Source organism: Cottoperca gobio, chromosome 22, assembly GCF_900634415.1.
Source record: "Cottoperca gobio chromosome 22, fCotGob3.1, whole genome shotgun sequence".
NCBI lineage: Eukaryota > Metazoa > Chordata > Actinopteri > Perciformes > Bovichtidae > Cottoperca > Cottoperca gobio.
Genome location: NC_041376.1, coordinates 16,629,916 through 16,652,161, shown reverse-complemented (window position 1 = coordinate 16,652,161; position 22,246 = coordinate 16,629,916). Strand labels below are relative to the sequence as shown.

Here is a 22,246-nt window from a genome sequence, read left to right as displayed (position 1 = left end):
GCTTGGCTAAATAAAGGTGCTAACAGCTAAAGTTGGCACGTTGCATAGAGTTACATTATGATCATTAAAGCTCTAGTCAGTAAAAGTTTGTATTGTGTGGAGGTAAATTGTAACATTATCATGATGTGTTCAAATATAATCATGTCAAATTTAGTTTTTGGCGATAAAGTTGAATAAATACAGTTTTTTAAAGTAAATGTTTTCACAAACTACTGCTGCCAAGATTATCATCATTTCTTTTCAAATCAAAGCTGATATTTAAAAATAATAATAATTTCATTCCTAATCATATTAATTGATTGTTTTTATGAAAATAACCACTATAGATGACATGATGAAAAATGATAACATTTAGAATTTGTGAAGGTTTAAATTAATTTTTTTTTGCCCTGTACATAATTCCTGACAGCTGGCCTGTGTAGTATGTGTGCATAAAACAGATTCAATATTCAGCACAGTGTGATTGACATGAAAATCGTGATTCATGTTTTCTTCACACATTTTATTTTCCCACCTTATAAAAATACAATTCTGGGAGAAACCGTGAATATTTGTCATTTTATCATCAATAGATTTTGACCCTGGCACAAAATCAGCAGCAGAACGCTGATTTTTGGTTTATTAGCCTAATCAAATCACAAGTGTGCATTAAGTGAGTGAGTGAGTGAGTGACACACAAGAGGTGTCCATCAGTGTGGACCGTGGTAAACCTGCTTTTCTGATCCCGCAGGATTAGCTGTGATCATCATCTGATCCATACCACACAGCGGTGGCTAAACATGCTTCTATCTGCTTTTCAACACCAATTCAAAGAGTAACTTAGACTGCGGTTGACATGCACTTCATACATAATGCAACATACAGGAAGGAATAATATTATAGAATTATCTGTAGGAAAGGCCATGTCGCAGAGTTTCCCCTATATGATTTAGTTTTTCTATTTTAAGATGAACCAGAACCACTGCTGACTATGTATTGATACCACACTATTATTCTTCAGATTCCACGATATAACCGTAATATATATATTTCAGGCAGCCTTAAGCCATAATTGATAGAGGGCTCACATTTGGTGTGACAGGTGGTGGAAACAAACATCGGGAGGTCAGTCCCTCCTCTGGACACATGCATATGTACAGTTGGACTATGTTTGACTGAACTGGAAAAGAGAAGTTAGTCGATGTGACACCGGCCATTTACTCCGAAGAAAATGTATACTCATTTGTCTCCGAGTTCTTGAAGTCCACATTCCAAGACTCAATCATCACAGTCCAATTGAGCCCATTTAATCTAAACAGCCTTCGTACTGTATCCTTTGCAACAATCCATAGAATGCCAGTCAGTTGTATACTGGAGTATTCAGAAGATTAACAACATGTCAAGTCAAAAAACATCACATGACCATGTTGTATTGAGTGGGTATTTGTGTTTCAGTGGTTGTATTGCGTATGTGCAGTGCCCGTTCAACACTTGCCTTTTGTGGAACAGGCCAATTGCATGACCCTACTTCTCACTTGATTTATTACCTCAGTAAACATTTTCCTAATGAGTTTATGGTCTCAATCGCTGGATTTAAGTGTTTTTCAATACAGCATGATTTACACTTACAAAATGCTTTAGGGCGGGGCTATCTTGTTATGGACAGGTCTCTGTCTGGGCGCTGTCCAATGTTATCGTTTTATAACTAACCATTTCACAGTGTGTTTTTAGTTCATTAAAAGTTAATTGAAAAATACATTTTTAGGCGACCAAAATGTTTCAGTGTGCCAAAAATCAAGATGGAGATGGCCAATAATCAAGATGGCGCCAAACGGCAAACTTGAGGCTTCAAAACAGTAGTCCACAAACCAATGGGTGACGCCACAGTGACTACTAAATAGGTCCTGTAGATCACAAGAGCTTGTGATGGCACTTCCTTGAGTTCTCAGCAATACACCTGCCAAGTTTGAACTCAACTCAACTCGGTTTTTATATCACCTTTCATACAAACATGCAGCCCAAAGTACGTAAAGGAGCAAGATTAAAACATGGACAAAATTAGATGACAATAATCCAATACAGACAGACAGAGACCCCTTCCCTTTTAGTTTAACTAAATGAACGTGGTTATTAATATAATGCAGGCAGAAATTATGGGTTCTTCTACTTTTCAACCAGGAAATGATGGTAATCAGCAAGCATTACAGATTCATAGAGGCTCTATAGATGCATTTATCAGTAATACATACACGATTTGTCTGCCGGCCATCAAACATCACAATTCACTGTGGAAAGTCAGTCATTGTTCACATTGTTGTTGGCCAAATGAGGATATTTTGGACTTAATGACAAGCGCTGCCTAATTCGACCAGCAGTTTGGTCTATCACCGGCCCCTACAGTTGACATGACAACATGTCAAAGTGTCCTTGGCAAAATATTGATCCCCAAATTGTTCCCGATGGCATGGCCAAGTGTGTGTGAGCGTGTGTGAATGTTTATCACTACTGATGAGCATGTGGCATCTTGTATAGTAGTCTTGGCCTCTGTAAATGCTGAAAAGCGTTTTAAGTGATTTCAAAGATTGGAATACAGTCCATTTACCATTTACTATTTTGTGTCTGTTAAAATAGTCTCTCATTTGGCAAGAAGGCGCAGGTTCAGCCTAGCCTTCAGGTCCTTTCAGAGACCCAACCTTTGTGTGTTGCATCCTTCATGAGAACCCTGAAATGGGAAGGAGCAGCTGTCTCTTTTCATCTCCGTATGTCTCTCCCTCTACGGATCTGTTTTTTTATTATTCTTTTTCTCTCTCACACACATAATGTAATGTAATACATAATACAGATTTAGCCTTCAATGTTCATACACAAAACCTATTTAGGATGCCATCATTATATCAAAGGAATGTGATGTTCAAAGATGTTCATACCAAATTACACATTTAGTCTGTTGTACCAGAACACTGAGCGATTACTGAGCCTGTGGCATTTTCAGATTTGCGTGGGGACAAATACGGAACGTGACTCCAACAACCGATCTACAAATGATGTCCATTAATCAAAGGAATGACATTTTAAGAGAATTAGCGTTTTCCAGAAACCCCAATAACCATCAACTTCAACCTTTTCTCTTGTACAGACAACAGAAAACAATGTTAGGAATGGAAACCAGAGTGTGTTGAAAAATGGAATACACTGGATACTTGATCTCATCAATTATTTCCAGTAGTCGCTTTGGACTGGATGATTATTTGACTCATTAGTATTTTGGCTGACTTTTTCTCAATTCTTCTACAACATCTTTCAAGAAACACAAAACAATGGTGAGGATTGCAACTAATCTTTGACCTGAGCAGACTCTGCATTGCCATGGCAACCTCACCATATTCATGCTGGATTGTGAGAAATCACTTCAGATGACCTTGTTTTAAAGCTGGAGTGTGGGATTTGTACATACAAATGGGAGTCTGTTACATTCAAGCCCTTGCCAAACGAGACTAAGTCTATAGCTGGTGCTCCGTCACTATGCACTCTCCCAGATGGTAATTACTCTCACTGCCAGAGGATGGAGACAAAGGTTCCATGCTCCAGCTTTAAGGGTGGTATGGGAAATTTCTTGAAAAGATTCCTCATAGCCAAGTTAAACAAATGTGTAAAATATAGCCAGAATTTGAGTTTGAAACATGTACTAACATTATCAACTGAATGGGAAGTATAAACTGTTGGATAGCCTGTCTAATACCACTTGTTCCTCGAGAGTGATAGCGAGTCACCGTAGCGGCAGTCTGCCCTCTAACATGAGATAATGAAGAAGTGCAGCTACTATTTTAGTTTCGTCCTCCCCGGGAGACGGACCTTCAGTTAGCTCAAATTCAGCCTGAGGGCCTGGTGTCCCTGCTGTAACTCCCAGCGCTGGGGTTTGTGCTGGCTGAATGTCGAGTTTGCTGGGGCCACTAACCGAGTGTCCATCTCCCGGAGCGCAGCTCGCTCTCCCCCCTGCGGGGAGGACAAGACCAAGGTGCGGGTCGTTTTCTGCCACTTGGATATAATCCAATAAACAAACTATCATAGCGTACACAGACTGTACCCCCGGTTAGTGGCACAACACACAGATGGCTGATGTAAACTATAGGCCAACGCCACACGTGAAGTTTATAAGACAGCAGTGGTAGTTATATGACCAGGTATCACACATTCCCCTTTTCAAGAAAACTTGTGTGTGTGTGTGTGTGTGTGTGTGTGTGTGTGTGTGTGTGCGTGTGTTGCTGTTAGCTAGCCAACATAACTTTATAATCTCACTGTAATGTCAGAATTAAGCTGTATTAGAATACTGACATCATATTTATCTTTTTTCCTTATGAGACAATGGCTCATGAAAGAGGTATTTAGATTATTACAAGGAATTCACAAGATATTACAGGGTTATTGTGCTAAAACTTTCTATTTTCTTCATTTTGCCTTTTGACAAAGCACCTAAAGAAGACACAAAGCTGCATAATCACAGAGATTAAAATACATTAATCTGTGTTAGCCCACAAACTCATTCTCTACTTCATTTAAATTAGTTAGCATAAACTGAAAAGCACCTTCCTTCCCTGCCTCAAAATTGTCAACAGCATATCAGATCCTTTCTGTGGTTAGAAAACAAGCTATTTGTTGGAGCTTTTCATTATGTGGCAGATATCCACATTTTGGGCTTCAAAGCACCTCTTCAAACAGCAGAGGAAGGAAGAGAACAATATATCCATGGATGGATGCTTTAATCCTGAAGTGCAACAATGAAGTATAGCAAAAGACGGAAAGCGATTCTTTAAGCCCGAGGCTGAATTTAAAAGCAAGAAGCGATAGAACCATGCTGCCTTTATTTCAGATGAATAAACAGTGTAAGTCCACAAGAGTCAAACTTGTACAGTACAGGAGCTTTTGGGGAAACCATACTGAGAATGTGGGAAGAAGTTACAAACTGTAGCAGAAAAAACTAAATATAACTGCTGTTGAAAAGCCTGTGTTTCTTTTTACACACCTAACCCGTTTGGACCAAAACAAGACCACCTGAAGAGGTGGGTCACGGCCCGCTTCCAAGCGGACTCTGCTGCGTTAAGTATGTGGTGAGAAAGCAAACCAACCAACCACAGGATTTCATGTTAGCAGACATGTGAATTTAGCATGATTTCAAAAGCTAAATGAATAATAAATCTATTGCCTGATCCGGAATACGATTATCGAAGCGATCTTATAATTGATCTGTACACGGCCATACCAATTGGTAACCATGATAACACCTATGCATGTAAGCATGGGTGTTTTCCCTGATTAATAAGTCAAAAGCTGTTAAAACTGTTGTGCTTATATCCGACTCCACTTTGTCAGTTCTTTAAGTCCATTAAAAAGTGTATGACAGTGATCCCAGGGTAATGAGCCCTGAATTAATACCGTACAAGAGGCCTCATGTGGCTGTCCATACCCTGCCCAACGTTCACACCAGTCATCTCGGAACGCGTAAACAGGCTGTCGTAAAGCCACTTATCGATAATATGTGGTCGATTTCCGGTCTAATAATACTAATAATGCTTATGATCAGTTATTTATTTGTGAGCTCAACAAATCACATACATATACACATAAGAAGTAATAAAGTGCAACATAAACTTCTGTCAGTCACCCAAATTTCATTTCCCCACGTGTGTCCTGATAATGCAGGATGAAAAAACAGTCCAATCAGAAGTTACCTGTCCGTGTGTATAACTTCATGTATCCTGTTTGTTGGGAAAAAGTCTGTGTGAACACGAACCGGACCAGAACTAAAAATGCTACATTCCACCATATTTTGCTCTTGGTTCGGACGAAATAAACCGAACTACAACAGCAAACGCACCCTGAATTCATTATGTGAAAGGGTGCAGTGTGTTTAGCAGCTTAAGTTTACAAGGTTACTACTTAAGGAACTTTATTTGACCATGTCGTCAGTACAGCGAGCTCCAGTTACAACCTACTGTTTGAGGTCAGAACATTAGAGCACTGCACTGAAACAGTGTCTGTTTACACTGTGCTTACACAACACATTTAACTCTACTGCTTCTGCTTTGTTTTATAATGCCAATAACCAGCAGTGGAATTGAACTAAGAACATTTTGTCAAATACCATACGCAAATATTGTCATCTTTTTTTAATTTTATTTTTTTTTTATCAGCTTTCGTTACTTCTTACATTTAACATTAAGATTTTTCAAACAAACACCCTGTAATGTATAAAAATAACTACTTTACCTAAGAGAAGACCTAAGATTCCTGAACACTGAGATTTGCCCCTGACACAAGAACCTCAACATGCAACTGTCCTGTTTATCCAACATCTTGCAGTTCAACTCAAACAGAGTTTGACAATCACTTATGATTTATCATCACAGATTCCACCCCAACATTTTACACAGGTTTAAAACTCCAGCTAGACTTTTCCCTGCATAACTAAGAATTACAGGCCATTACAGGAGCCCAGCACAACAGAGGACATGCATAATACAGAAAACTTTGTTTTGATTCAGGTATTTAATAAATGATCTGTCTCTCAGCATGAAAACGAATAACAAAACCAGCCAAGTATGACAAATGAATTGTGTGTGCCTGCACACATTAACAAACAAAGGCACATGCACACAAACTGTGTTGTTTAATTAATTCAACCATGACCATGTAATTCAACAATAGAGGGAAACACAGTGTTGGTGCATTTTAAAAGTCAAGAGTTGTTCCTTCCTGTTAACTCGTTTTAATCCTTCCTTTGCTGTGCCAAACACAAATGACTCGCTTAAAGTTTCCATTATATCAGTAAATTTCAATTACACACACCAACTTTTAGAGACTAGCAAGAAACAGTTCCCCCTTGCTCCTTATTATTCATTGTCAATTTATATATAGTCAATGACTTGCAGAAGAATGTTTAATGATTTATTATTGATTACTCAGTAATATGTTTTAAAAGGTGAAAAGGCTTAGATTGACAGAAAAAAATAATGTTACACAAATTAAAAACAATGACTTTGGATGATTTATTATTGTGTGGATTATGTGTGTAATCCATTAGATTACATACCATTTATTTGTCATATGTTGCCAAATTAAAGTAATTACAAATTACACCGAGATAAAAGAGCAAGTTTGAGTTTAAAAGAATGCAAAGACATTTTTGGCCTGCTAGCAGTTTATATAGAAGGCAGTATCAGTTTGTCAGTCATGGTCCCCAGATGATGCATCCTAATGACGTTAATGATCCTCTGACTATTTCTCTACACCATAAGGTTCATTTTGAAACATCTATGAAACTATTAGAAGCACCGCCATTAAATTTGATGCACACTTTCATGTCCCTCTCAAAATTAATTGTAATAACTGTGGTTAAGCTCTGACTTTTTATCCAGCGCCATTAATAGTTCAATGAGTTATGACCTGCAAAACTAATGACAATGTCATAACATGCTAGTAAAGGTCAGTATGTTATCACACTAAACTACAGTGAACTTGGTAAACATTGAGATTTGGGAGTTGGGAGAAAGAAGGCCCACAATAACATGGCTAATCATTGTGGGCCTTCTTATTCCCAACTCCTCAAATACAGCAACTTGGTTAGTGGCCCCTATGCGTTAAACAATGACGCTCTGCGTACCCCTCTAGCGCCGTAGTAATTATGACGGGAGAAAAGGAGGAAATCGGGAGATGTAGTATAAAGAACGACAAAGTCTGTGTCAGCTTATTGTGTGTGAGACTAACGCGCATAACATAACGTACGAAATTTACGTCATATACTTAACTTATAAACGTAACAAACATACTTATTTTAACCCAACCATATTCTAAACCTAACCAAGTAACATAACATACTTACCCAAAGGCACATAATGTTAAGCACGTGTGGAAGTCTATCGGAATGTACGTTGAAAAAATATATATGCTAAAGCTGTACCCAGTGCATTAAAAAATATATATGTTAAAGCTGTACCCAGTGCATTAAAAAATATATATGTTAAAGCTGTACCCAGTGCATTAAAAAATATATATGTTAAAGCTGTACCCAGTGCATTAAAAAATATATATGTTAAAGCTGTACCCAGTGCATTAAAAAATATATATGTTAAAGCTGTACCCAGTGCATTAAAAATATATATGTTAAAGCTGTACCCAGTGCATTAAAAATATATATGTTAAAGCTGTACTCAGTGCATTCAAAATATATATGTTAAAGCTGTACCCAGTGCATTCAAAATATATATGTTAAAGCTGTACCCAGTGCATTCAAAATATATATGTTAAAGCTGTACCCAGTGCATTCAAAATATATATGCTAAAGCTGTACCCAGTGCATTAAAAATATATATGTTAAAGCTGTACCCAGTGCATTAAAAATATATATGTTAAAGCTGTACCCAGTGCATTCAAAATATATATGTTAAAGCTGTACCCAGTGCATTCAAAATATATATGCTAAAGCTGTACCCAGTGCATTAAAAATATATATGTTAAAGCTGTACCCAGTGCATTATAAAATATATATGCTAAAGCTGTACCCAGTGCATTAAAAAATATATATGCTAAAGCTGTACCCAGTGCATTAAAAAATATATATGCTAAAGCTGTACCCAGTGCATTATAAAATATATATGCTAAAGCTGTACCCAGTGCATTAAATATATATGCTAAAGCTGTACCCAGTGCATTAAAAAATATATATGCTAAAGCTGTGCCTAGTGCATTAAAAAACATATGCTAAAGCTGTACCCAGTGCATTGAAAGTGCAAAGGGTTCCTCACCAACAGTCATATGTGAAGAGTTAGGATTGAGCATGTGTTGTCATGCTAATGTTAACATTTAGATCAAAGCACTTCTCCCCCTAAGTACAGCCTCACAGAGCTGCTAGTTTGGTGGGATACTGGTGTCTTGATAATTACAGAAAGCTTCCAATTAAGCAGTTTGAAAGTTTGGAAATTGGAAGATGCGAGTTCAAGCAGCTTGAGAAAAACTCTGTGACATTCACACGCAAAAAAACATCTTGGTGGACACATAAACTACAACATTATACATGCAAAGGCTGTCCCTTCAAATGCCTACAGACCATACACAAAGTTGATTTATCTTTACCTTCTAAACCAGTGGTCTTCACTATTTTTTACGTGAGAGCCACATTGATAGGACAAAGTCAATAGGAGAGTCACTTTTACTGCAAAGAATGAAAAACTACATCCAGTCATAAAAAGCACGTCTGTTTATTAATCTGTCATCCCACCCAGAACATACAATATGCAATGCAGCCAACCAATACATTCATTAAAAACAGGATTATCTTAATACTGGGATTATGTTGTCAAACTCTGCATATTTCTGCTGAAGCCAAAAAACAGTGTTTCACAATGTTTGATTCTGAGAAGTTTTTTTGCCCGAGCCAAAATCCATGCGATCTCAAAAGATGCCTCAGTTAATCGTTCAGCTGTATTAGTCGTCCTGTGTACAAGCCTTTGTTGTCCAGAAAGAGAAGAAGAAAGCTGCTCTATTTTTTTTTTTACTAATATCTCTTCCAGGTGCGTACATTTCGTTGAATTTTGGATGCGTCGTTTAGAAATGCGGCTCCAAATGACTTTACTTAAAACCAGAGCGGGTGTGTTTGCACATGAAGCACGAAGGGTTCGACTCGTGGAGGACAAATAAAAATTCCTCCGTCCACTTGTCTTGAAATTTCCTAGTTTATTTATTTCTATACTAGCCCACCATGTATCTACCCGTCCAAGAGCATTGTAGTACTGATAGACCGCCAAAATTGGCAACTCCGCAGTGAGTCAATGTTCCGCTGAGCAGGTTTAAACATCTTGTTTCTAGTCTATATTTGCATCTTTTATCAATTATTATTATCACTTATTTGTAGGCTAATAGAACAGACCATTTCAGTGTTTTAATGGGTTATATGTAATAGCCCTGCTTGTTTTTATGAACTATCTGTATTGACTCCATAATCATATCTATCAGCCCTTTATTTAGCCCACTGCCACGCGAGCCACCAAATAAAGAGAGCCGCGCAATGAGTAACATTTTTCTAAACCTTCATTAGCATTTATTGACAACTGGTTTTATTTATTTGTTATACTTCCTGCCAAGACATTAATGTTGATATTAATGCTCATCTACGTTACTTCTCAACCATATTCTTTTATACCTATCTGCTATGCCTACTATATGTATATGTGATTTTAAAAAAACCTCAACACTAACGCTGTCGAAATCATTTTCATTCCTACACTCTTTGCACTTCATCATACGTTCTTCACAAGCTAGATCACATATGAAATCTACTCTTCTTTCTTGTGACATCTGTCTGTGCTGTCGTTGGTGCTGTTATCTACCAGCTTCCTCTGCATTTCTTATCAGTGTTGTCATTACACTGCTTTATGTACTGAGGAGACCAGTTCCAAACCACACTACCTTACAGCTTGAAAACCTGCCATCATGTTCATCAGGGTCAAATATAATTTTCCATTCTGTTAGATATTATGAAACAATGGTGTTTGAACAGAGAAGCTTTTTCCTTCCTCTCCCATCTGTCCTAAAGCGTTTAGTGAGCTTACCTGCCACACAAAGCCGATATTTTTAGTTTTCACTGGAAGGAATGTAATGCTGTAGATATATAGTGCACAAATATGTCTTCGAAAGAGGCGAGAGGTTTAAAACTGTGGAGCTATATCTTCATCTGGGTTTCATTTAACAAAGAGTGATTGCAATGCAAACATTTTGCTGAAAGAATGATACCAAACAGGAAAAGAATGAGCTAGGCTAAGGGGTAACATTTGTCAATGAGCTTATGTGTCTTAATCTTTGCCTCTAATGTCTGATGTGAAAAACAGAGGGAGATAAAATAAAAAAGTGTGCAATGTTTGAGAACTGCAAGCTAAGAAACAGGCAGGGGTCTCTGATGTGACATTCTTCAAAGACCAACAAGAAAACTAGAGCAAAGGGACAACTCTGTCTACGATGGAGGTTGAATCAGACCCACCACTCACCTCAGCAGGTCCCCAGTGAAAGTAGAAATGTGTCTGATCACAGCAACGGGGAGTCCTGCACTGCCGCATGTCTGTGTGTGTGTGTGTCTGTGTGTGATCTTGAGGATGCTCTCTTACCAATGGAGGAGCCTTCAGGGAGATACCATCAAAAGAGCCTAATTAATCAAATGTTACACAGCTGCAGCGCAGGTGGAACACTAAACAGGAATTCGGAGAATACCCAAATACTCGGCTCAAACACCCTGCCCCTCTACCTAACAGCCTTTCACCCCTTGACCTGCAGGAATTCAGTTACCTGCACTGCTGCAGGCTTGAGTTTACTTCAGTTGTACAAATGGGTTGAGCTCTGATGCACAATTTAGCCAGGCCAAGGTAATTCCATGGATTAAATTCCGGCCTGAGCCTGCTTACGTCAACATTACACACACATCCTCTTGTCCTCATGTTCAGGTCAGGATCGATAAGCTGATTGATTGAGAGAGGACAGATATCTTGGCAGCAGGCGTGATACGGGTATGGGATTGAGTATGGAAGACGCCGGCCCTCAAGAAACTAATCGATCTGACCTTTAAGGATCGATGATCCACTCAAGACTAAGTGAGAAGCGTCTGGCAGTTAAAACAGGTTCACCTAATGTCATGGTGAGAAATGCATTTCTGTGGCCTTACGGCAAATAAATGCAGGAGTAATTGACCAAAGGGGTTCCAGTTACTTTTAAGATGCTTGGCACAAAAATGAAAAGTTCTGTACTCATTTAACATGCCAACATTAATCCAAGAGTTCTGTAACCATGCACTGGTTTCTCTCTCATGTTATTGTGACTTAATAATGCATATCACAAGGGTCAGCAAAGACAGATACTTTTCCTTTCAGGCATTTAAAGCAATTGGAACCACAGGAGGTAGGCTCAGTTACAAAACAATACACACACACACACACACACACACACACACACACACACACACACACACACACACACACACACACACACACACACAATAGCCACGCTTTGGGAGAGATGTCAACAACGTAACACAGAAATACTAATTGGCTAGTCGACAGACTGTATCCTAATTACATCAGAATGAACAATTTCCTTTTTTTTCCGTCTTTGAAAGGTATGCTTTACTTGTAATTGCTTCCTTTTGTTTTATTTATCTTCTAACTGTAGTTCATTAAACCCGAGAGAGAGTGAGACAATAGAGAATGACAGTTACTCCTTAGCTTACACAGGTAATAATTATCCCTGGAGATAGTGTGCCCGGAATAGTGTCACCTTCTGTTGGAGGGAAGAGCTGATCAATCTACGGAGGCCACGAAAGGATACACTGTATGAAGGTTTTACATTTCGTATTTCTTTAGCTTTAGGTGTTTCACAGTGGTAACAATTAGCCTACTACTCCATGTATCTACAGTTACAAACAATATTTGGGGCATTATTAGTTGTTATTATTGCTACCATTCTAATACGTCAGACGGGCCAAATAGCACCTACTATGTTGTAAAACTGAATGAAACAAAGTTTTGAACACAAACAAAACAACTTCTTTACATTTAGGCAACACATCATTTGCAGCTTGTTTAGGGTTAAGGCAACAAATCAAATTGGTTGGGTTTAGAAAAAGATTGTGGATTAAGTTGAAATAACTTTATTTCTAAATTCAAAGTGAAAGGAAGCTAATATCTCCTGCGTGTTTTCCCCCCGACCTCCACTCCTTATGGAGGTTCATGTACTTTATTCTAATTAACCAGACTTTTGCCTTTGCTCCTGTCATAATTATTATTATTATTGCCAGAGGTCGGTGTCGTCTTCTTGTATTAATTTTTCCGGTGATCAACCGTGTGAATAGAAGATCAAAACGTTCATTCTGACCCACATCGCTGAGGCTGATAACCACTAATAACGCCCATTTAATACGCTGATAACATTCAAATTGGATGCTTCAAAGCTGTGATGAGGTGATGAGATAATTGTTATTGAGGGCCAGGTAAATCAAGTTGCAACATCAGACAATCAGGGTAGTGATCTATTATTGGAACAACACAGCACGTTAAAAAGTGATGAGGTCAATGTAGTGCCGGTGCCCTCTGTTGACCTCGCTTTTATAGTGCAGGGCATTTCATCAAAGAAGCAGGGTAGAAGGTGGGCCATTTGCTGGATTGTTGACAGCTGTTGGGTCATCTGACAACATACTTGACAGCAAAGATGTAGGGACTACGGTTAGAGGGTGCGTTAAAAACAGCTTTCAAGGCCTCCACGAAGCATTAACCTCTAGGCTCAGAAAGGCCCTCAAGGTTTCATCATTGATGAAAAGAGAAAAGCAACCTTTGTTAATCTATATCAACTCATTAGCAGTGAGTTTTCAAGTGGGCCAGTGTTTCTGAGAATCGAAGGTTGAAAGGAAAAGGACTGGTTGGAGTGCTGGGGTCCAACTTCAGACACAGAACCTGCCAATCCTCTTGGTGTGCCTAATCGAGGTGCATTTCACATGCTGTGTTTCACGTCTTGCTCTACTAGTCCTCTGTATAGCTAGTCTATACAGAGGGATTTTAGTAGGATGAGAGTATGTACGAGGGGGTGATGTGCAAAAAGGTCATGGGTTGGATTCAAATCTCGATTGATACAATGTGTGCCTTGTCTGTTTTAAAGTTACACGGTTGCTGCATGCTCTGTCTCCACACTGTTCGGTACTATATGTCACATCTGAACAGACTATTGTGTAATGCTACAGCAGATAGATATGGCCGACCACACCTGAACAACTGTTGTGGCATGTTGGTCTGAAGTGCAACAGACCTGATCATTTTGCCCACACAGAGGTCAGTGCAGCAGTGCTTTTACTACATGGACATTTACTGTTAACACATTCACCCTTCAGGTTACCTAACTCTTAACTTTCAACACCATCTGAGAGGTTCTCTTGTTCGGAGCATCGCCTCTCTTAGCATGTAGAAAGCACATTTCCCTGAGGTATACTCCAAAGATGAAGCTTTTCAGTGTAAAGTGCATTTCATTAGCCCTTAACCTACAAAAGGTGCTCTGCCCTTCTGCTACAGTGCAGGTATGCCGGAGTCCATTATCTTCTCCAAATCTTCTTATAACGACTAACAGACTCCCTACTGTTACAATGCATGTGCAGAAAATGTGCACGGTGAGGTAAGAACATAAGGCAAGAAATTGTCCATCTGGAAATGAGTAAGTAGCCTCGTTATAGATTTAACTTAAACTGTTCTTATCTGTAGGTACATTATTCAGTGACACCTCTGGTTCCCCACGTATGAGCAGCACTTTTAATAGCATGTCCTGGTTACAAAAGGAGATGATGGGGAATTTGGAACTGTTGTGGCAGGGGCATTTAGACCATACCTGTCAACCCTCCCATTTTTCCCAGAATTATCCCGTATTTTTCCTTCTATCCTGTTTTCCTCCCATTGAAATATTTTCCCGTAATTATCCCGTATTTTTAACCTTTCAAAAAAACAAAAAATAGGCCTAATTAAAAAAAGGGTACAGTGGCCTCCGATAGAGTTTATGTATTATGTTTAACATGAGCTGAAAAACATTATCCGCCAGTAAACACACAGAAGAAAACAGGAAAAATAACACAGAAGAAGACGAAAACATATGGATGAGAGTCACAGTGAACAGGAGATAGATGGAGACACAGTTGTACCTGCCAAACAAGTTTAAACTTTATGTAAGTACCTGCCAAATGAGAGGAGACCTTCCCTTATTTATTAAAAGTCGGGCAAACTCGTGCTTTTTGTAAAGTGTGCCATTCAGATGTTAGCCTCACACACGGCAGAATAAGCGATGTTCGCCAGCAAGAAAAATCGTCCAAGCACGCCAAGAGGCACAAACACATACACCGTCAATGACTTCAACTGTGTCGGAGGCAGACCAAGTGACCAGAGCTGAGGGAAAGATGTCGATGCTTTGCGCCAAAAATAATGTAGCCTTCAGCTTCTGCGATGATTTCAGTCGCAGTGTAGTGGACAAGTTTCTCGACTCTGCCATCGCAAGGAAGTCCTCGGCGGGGGGAACAAAAGCCACACAACTCATAAATCATCAAATACATTGATGATAATAACTAATAAATAAAATACATAAATTGTATAGACATGTCTGTAGGCTACAAGTAATACATACTTTACATAAACATGCATTTCCTGAATGTATATACCCGTCCCTTATGTGTTTACATTTATATTATATGGGTAGGGGCTGGGGGGCTGAGAGCTGTTAAAATATGGGCGTATGGGAGTCCGCCAAAAGATTTCCCTTATTTTGACATTCCAATGTTGACAGGTATGATTTAGGCAGACTACAGAGCATAAGCCTAAGCATATCAACGATGCAGGAGATATCTGTTCCTGACTTGGTTTTAATAAAAAAAACATTTTTCCTCACCTAAAACCAGAGAAATCCTACCAAATCAGAATGAGATGGGAAAAGAAAAAAGTGCAGAGCGGACATGGGAGTAAAACGAGCAAGAGTTAGCGTTAGCACAGTGAATGTTTTGACTGCAAACATGGTAGAGTGTGTAGTTTTTAGATGTAATCCATCCACTATTTACCAAAAGATCCAACTAGATATTGTTTATTTCACAACCACTGTGTCAGCCTGTGTCAGATACAAGCTAACAAACAACATAAACAAGTAAAATATGCTAGCTACACTTAACATTCTGACACGTCTGCTAGTTGCCGATTTTGGTTCACAACAGACTCATCATCAGGGTCAAACACTCACATGGCTGAATCTCTCCCATGTTTTTTTCTAACCAAGGAACTAGTGTCGTGGAAATTAAAAGTTGCTTTTTACGAGTCATAATATCAATTGTGGATATCCGTAATGACGTTTTTACTAGTCACAATGTATTTTTGGACATTCAAATTTACAATATGGATATCTGGAATGGTTTTTCCTTTTGGATAGCTGAAATAAAAATTATGACGAGCAACAATTGGATTGAAGATATCTGAAATTGGAGTTTTAAATAGTATGAATTCTATTGCCGATATACAGAATGTTCATTCTAGATATCAAAAGTGTGGATATCTGTTATTTTTTACTAGGAGCAATTGAATTATGGATATCAGCAATATATATCCAGCCTAGCTATTGAACATTATGTATTGAATGTTAAAAACGGGCCACTTGTACTTTTTAAGGATTTAAAGATATCATAAATGTAGTTTTTGACTAAGTAGTTTTTTATTCTAAGATTGTTATTGTAGATATTTTTATATTGCTTTTCTGCAAAGTGAGAATATAATTTTGACTAGGAGTGATGCTATTATGGATATCAAATGTAATTACAGATAGGAGTGTGGTTTGATTAAGTTAAAGCGGCTTTCCGTAATATCACTACATTTGTTTACAAGTGTTTGAGAAGTTCTTCCTCTCTATGGACTGGATTTCCAAGAGTTACAGCACATTTCAAGCATGTTTCTGCCACACCACATATTGTCCAGAGCATTGCACAAAACACTGACAATATTGCCCTGCATAGCTTGTACATTAAATGGATGAGGGAAAGGTCATGGGTCAACAGTTTACTGACTAAAACAATGTTCTCTACATTGGTTCATTATGTGGTCTGGGTGAGCTAGGCGAGCAAAGTTTTGTGTTCTACTTGTAAGACTACTGTTCAATTCTTAATGCCTTGTTGTTGGTTTTTTTGTCCACACAAACACAGGTCTGACAGGCCAAGTGTGTTGCCATGGAGGTAGCCAATTTATTCCGTGGCCTGTTTTAGCCATGCTTAACGGGTCAGATTTGCAGATGAAGGGGCCAAATCCAAAGCACCACCTTGCTTCCTTGCCAGGGTTATTATGTTTCAGGTCCAAAACAGATAAGTAGAAATAATTACCTCTGCACCAAAGTAATGGCTCATAATTATTTTTTCAGATAAGGGTTCTGGTTGAAGAAAAAGGCATTGGATGGCTTTGCTGCCTGCGTGGCAAGTTGACAATTGATCTGTCCAGATGTAATCTCACTAGGTATTCACAAGTTTTCTTCGGGCTCATTTATGAATCCAACTTTGAGAAGCTTTGTGTTGGAGCTTTTACTAAATAAGGATCACCTGCAGTGTTCTTTAGCAATGTATATCTTCTGGACTGTGCCAGGACAGAGTCAACTCTTTATAAAAAGGGCTCAGAAAGGTATTCCCAGAAGGCGTCAGAGAGGCCCTGCAAAAGGCACTTTAAAGTTTTTGCCGATTGCTACCTTCCCTCTGTGTGGGCGACAGATGAGATTTCAGTACTCGATACCATTCTGGCTGCTCAGCTTAAGAGTAAGAGAATCAGTAACTCAGGTAAAGCATTCAAAATGAAATGGTACATGGATAATACTGTGCTTTGTGGCGCAAATAGTAGGTGCTTATATCTTTTTAAAACTGATAACATCATCATACATTTTAAATTCTTCAATTTTATTAGGTGTGATGCATGCTGGATCTTGTCTGGAAAGTCAGTGGTAAACTATGTAGTATGTAGCACATTAAGGGTCTGTTTGGCTCGTCTAAATCGGAGTAAAGTTGGTATTTTTGATTCATTTTATATTTATTCTGGTTTGGTTTCACTGGGCACAAATTAAAGTTGACCAAATTTTAGAAAATGTTGGCCGAGGGGCATGTAAGAAGGAGAATGTACTTGCAGAGGTCATTCTTATTGGTCAGAGATTTGGCGGTGGAAAATGTAAACACGGAAACAGTCCGGAGAAAACACTAACCGGGCAACATGGAGCAGAGTGTTCTCCTGCAGTTATTGTCGAATGAATATGTAAACATCAGTATTTTTATGGTCTTTATTTAGCATAATTTTAATGTTCTCTTCTGCCCAAAGGTCAAGAAAACATCAGACTTCTGCAGAAGTCCAAGTCAGTCCTCTCCCACTCATGTTGACCTTGTCATTACTTGTGTCCATCTCAACAAGTGCACGCAGTCCATAATCCCTGCGCTTTGGTTTACTTCCTGCAGCTGAGTCGGATTCTCACTGCAATCAAACCAAACTAGGATTTGCATGAAAACGTTTCTGTGTGTGACGTAGGACGGTGGTTTACGATTACTGCGTTCACACTGGCCCATGTGTTGAACCGCACCACAGTTCAAATAAAACGGACTAAATGTTGGCTTGTGAAAGTGCCCGAAAACAGTTAGATTCACTCATGCATTGTTGTATGTCATTGTACTACAGCCCAGTCAGGGAATTATCATTATTATTGGACAACTCTACTGTCGACAATCTTCAATGTTCAGTGTTTTTGTTTGCCTTCATGATAGTTTCATGAACCAAACGTACAAAACATAAAGTTAAACTTAAAGTAAGCATCATACAACATATACATGATTCTTACAGTCATTTTATAAAAAGGGAGGAGTTATGACTCCGGTTCAGAGTTAGTTACTATAATTTAAAACTTCCAGATATACATTTAATAAGATAATTCCAGATAAGTGGCTTCTTCAAAGCCTGCAACAGTTGGTGAAGCTACTGCAAATAAAATGAAATCTATACAGCCAATGTTTGCCGCGACATTAAAACCACTGTAGGATAAGAACATGAGCTTATGTAAGCCAAAGCTCCCTCTACATTTTGCATTTGTATCCCAAATCCTATAATGCTCAGCCCAGCTAAGAAAATAAAGATGACTCCCTGAGTTGGCAGATGACGGACAGCCCTGGGGCCACTCTACAAGAAACAAACAAATCAACGGCTCAAGCAAACAGCGCGCTACTGGATATCTCCTCCTGCCAGTCAGCTCCGAGCTCCAACTCATACTTCTCTATTCTGTGTGTGAGGGCGAGAAATCATTGTGTAATCATATTCACACTTTCTTTGGCAGGAGACATTGGGGGCAGACATGGAATTGAGATGACCCACTCCGTGCAGAAATGACACAGGAGAAGCCAAAAGCATTCACATCATTTTACATCTTTGTCTCGCCTCAGCCTCGGATTCAAAATCTCACTAGATTGTACTCGACAGAGGTCACTCATTTCCTTGATTGAGTGGATGCATATTCCCTGAGCTTTACCTCCCTCGGCAGTTGCGAATACGTGTCTCCACCTGTGAGCCCGCCACTATAGAAAAACACTTCATGGGTTCATGTGTTAAACCGATGCAAGATTACAGTTATGATTGTTCTTGATATAAATGTTAAGCATCGTCATTTATGTTAATTGCGTTGCAAAGGCCCCGTCGCCTCATGCTGCTGTTGTTATTCACTTTACCCAGAGCGCTAATGGTGCTAACCACACCCACAAATTAGCCTGAGGGGAGGAGCAGGGTGCACTGTTTACTGCAGTCACATGATGGCCAGGAACATCATGATAATGATTAGGGAAAATTATTATTTATTTTGGAATTCAAAACATAATAAATGTGACATTTCAGCGTTTATTCTCAACACTTCTACTTTAGTTTCCACATTTCGACTTTATTCTCGAAATGCAAAATAAAACAAAAGAAATCATCTCATTTCTTTCCCTTATGCTTGGCTCTAAGTCTCTTCAGTTTAAGTGTAATGGATGAACAGGATAAAAAACATTTCTATATTACAGATTAAGGATGGCATCATACCACTTTTTCCTGTCCAATAACATTCCGCTCCCGCTCCCTTAAACAACGCAGCTGTTAGTAATACATTTGCATGGATGAACTAAAAACATCATGCTCAAACTATGAAACAAATATGCAACTCCACTTTTAGGAAGAAATACATAACCCACAACTCAGTTATGCGATACTGCTTCTTATTTAAACATTTTCACACACACTGATTGTGAGCACCAATTTAAATATTCAAAATGAAATGTAAAGTGCAACTTTGTGCAAACATTTAAATTTGAGTATTTAGAATAATAAACTAAATGTAATTCCAGTGTACAATACTGGATTTATTGCTATATGGTATTCTTTACACTCTAAAGGACATTCATGATCCATTAGTGAGCATCACTATGTACAAGTGGTGGAAGAAGTATTCAGATCTTTTACGTAGGTTTAGAAATAGTAATATACAAGTACTACATTGGACAAATACTCTGTTACAAGTAAGAGTCCTGCATTACAATTGTACTCAAGTAAAAGTATGAAGGTATTCACATCAAAATATACCTGAAGTCCTAAGAGTAAAGAACTCATTATGCAGAATGGCCCATTTCAGAATCATATATATTATATTACTGAACTATAATTAGAAAGTGAAGATGGTAAATGTGGGGATAATTAGGCCTACTTTATACTGTATAGTTACATTCCACCATACAACATATGGGCATCAACAGAAAGCAGTGAGAAGCCTGTTTATAGCAGCTGGACTTGGATGAAGGTAACCTTGGTGATCTGTCAGTTTGCGTCTGCATGACTTCAACTACCAGCAGCCCGGGATAAAAGAAACACCGTCATTTAACAAGCTTCAAAGTTGAATGTCTTACAGCGGTTGAGTTAGATACTGTAGAAAACATCTCCAGCAATTCCACACATCTCTGCCATTAAGTATTCATCCCTTATTTCCATCCCTTTTAAATTGCAAGCGCCAGTGAAATGTGTGGAGACAGCAGCTCGCCCAGCTCAATTATTCAAAACACGCCAACTGTATTGTGGCTAACTGAGGGCTTGAACATGATTATGCACATATATTTCCTTTGTACTCCGTGTTGCCAACCTTCAAATCATGATCAGCTTATTTTTCTTATGCACATATACATGTGTGACTTTAACTATGGCTGTTAGTGTCAGGGAGAAGGCTCCAAAGGCCTGACGTCCCCTTTAATTACATTGCTTCATAGATAATATCTTTAATGTGTGCATATCAAATACATTTTTAATCGAATCCCTCTGGTCTTGGGGATTTAGCATCCTTAAGATTAACTCAATAATAATAATTTTAGGTGGGCAGAAAAACCCAATTTAGTTAATAATTGTGTATGGTTCTTACCCAGCCGGGAGAATATACACTTCTTTATCATATTAAATAGTTCCATATCCAAAGCAAGTGTGGAATTGATTATTGAAAATGTGATGTTAAAATATGTATACACCAATCAAAGACTAAACCTGGAACGGCCAAAGATATTTTCTACTAAAAACTAGCATTCCTCTCTGTATGGGTGGTGATGGCCTAGTGGTCTTGTGGTACGGCTTCCAACTACAACACCAGATGGTTGTGAGTTCAATACCAGGCTGCCACCATTGTACCTCTGAGCAAGGCACTAAACCCTGAGTTGCTCCAGGGAGACTGTCCCTGTAGTTAGTTCACTGTGAGTCACTCTGGATAAGAGCGTCTGCTAAAGGACCTGTAATGTAATGGTTACACAATATGTACTTTTCTGCCACAATTTGGTGGTGTTGTGAAGTAGCTTTGTTATTCTAGTCAGCTTCTCCCAGTTAGGATTCAGGTTCAGTGTTCATCGTTCAGGAGGATTTGTATCGGTTTTTAAATATCAGCGTTTCTCCAACACAGTTTGGATACATGAGATGAAAGTGGGTTGCGAGCTAACGGCTAACGTTTGCTCAGCTTGTTTCTCTGAAGATCCAGACTTTTTTTTTTACCAGAAGCCGGATTATCCACAGAAGTTTCCTCATCTCCAAAACAAACTGACCCGGTGATTAAAACCGGTAAAAACATTGAATAATGCAGTTTCACATTAAAAATCAGTGTTTCTCCAACTGCCGCTAACATTTGCTCAGTTGAGAACTTAAGATCCAGACGTCTGATGATTAAAATCCTTCATCCAGTTAAAACATATAGTCAAAAATGTCTAAGATCTAAAAAGTGTATCGTAAAAATGTGGCTTAAAACTGGATTTAAAAAAAAGTAAATTCATGCCACAGCTTCTGGCAGACAACCACACCGCTGGGGATATGACGGCATTACATGCGACCAAAGGAAACGGACCGTTACCTTGATAACAAATTACAGATTTCTCCAGGTTTGAAAATTGGCAGAAACATTTGGGATAATTTGAGTACACACCTCAACAAAATATATCGTTATACATTTTAGTGCGCAAATGTTACATATTATATCTTTAATAGATCACGATGACATAAATAAATGAAGGCACCCTGTGCAGCTGAGTGTTGCACTGTTGCTTTTTCTATTTACTTCAAATTAAATTAATCCTGCTGCTGATGCCTGAGCAAACACATTCATGCATACACACACCCTCTGCCCTTATTTACAACTTTAAGTAGATACACTGGATGGACATCAATCATTTCTC

At 38.6% G+C, this 22,246-nt stretch overlaps 1 protein-coding gene across 3 annotated transcripts in view; it reads right to left on the bottom strand.

The window, feature by feature from the left end:
- alk (ALK receptor tyrosine kinase) overlaps positions 1-22,246 on the bottom strand; it is a 225,874-nt gene that overhangs the window by 186,027 nt on the left and 17,601 nt on the right. The window lies entirely within an intron of this gene.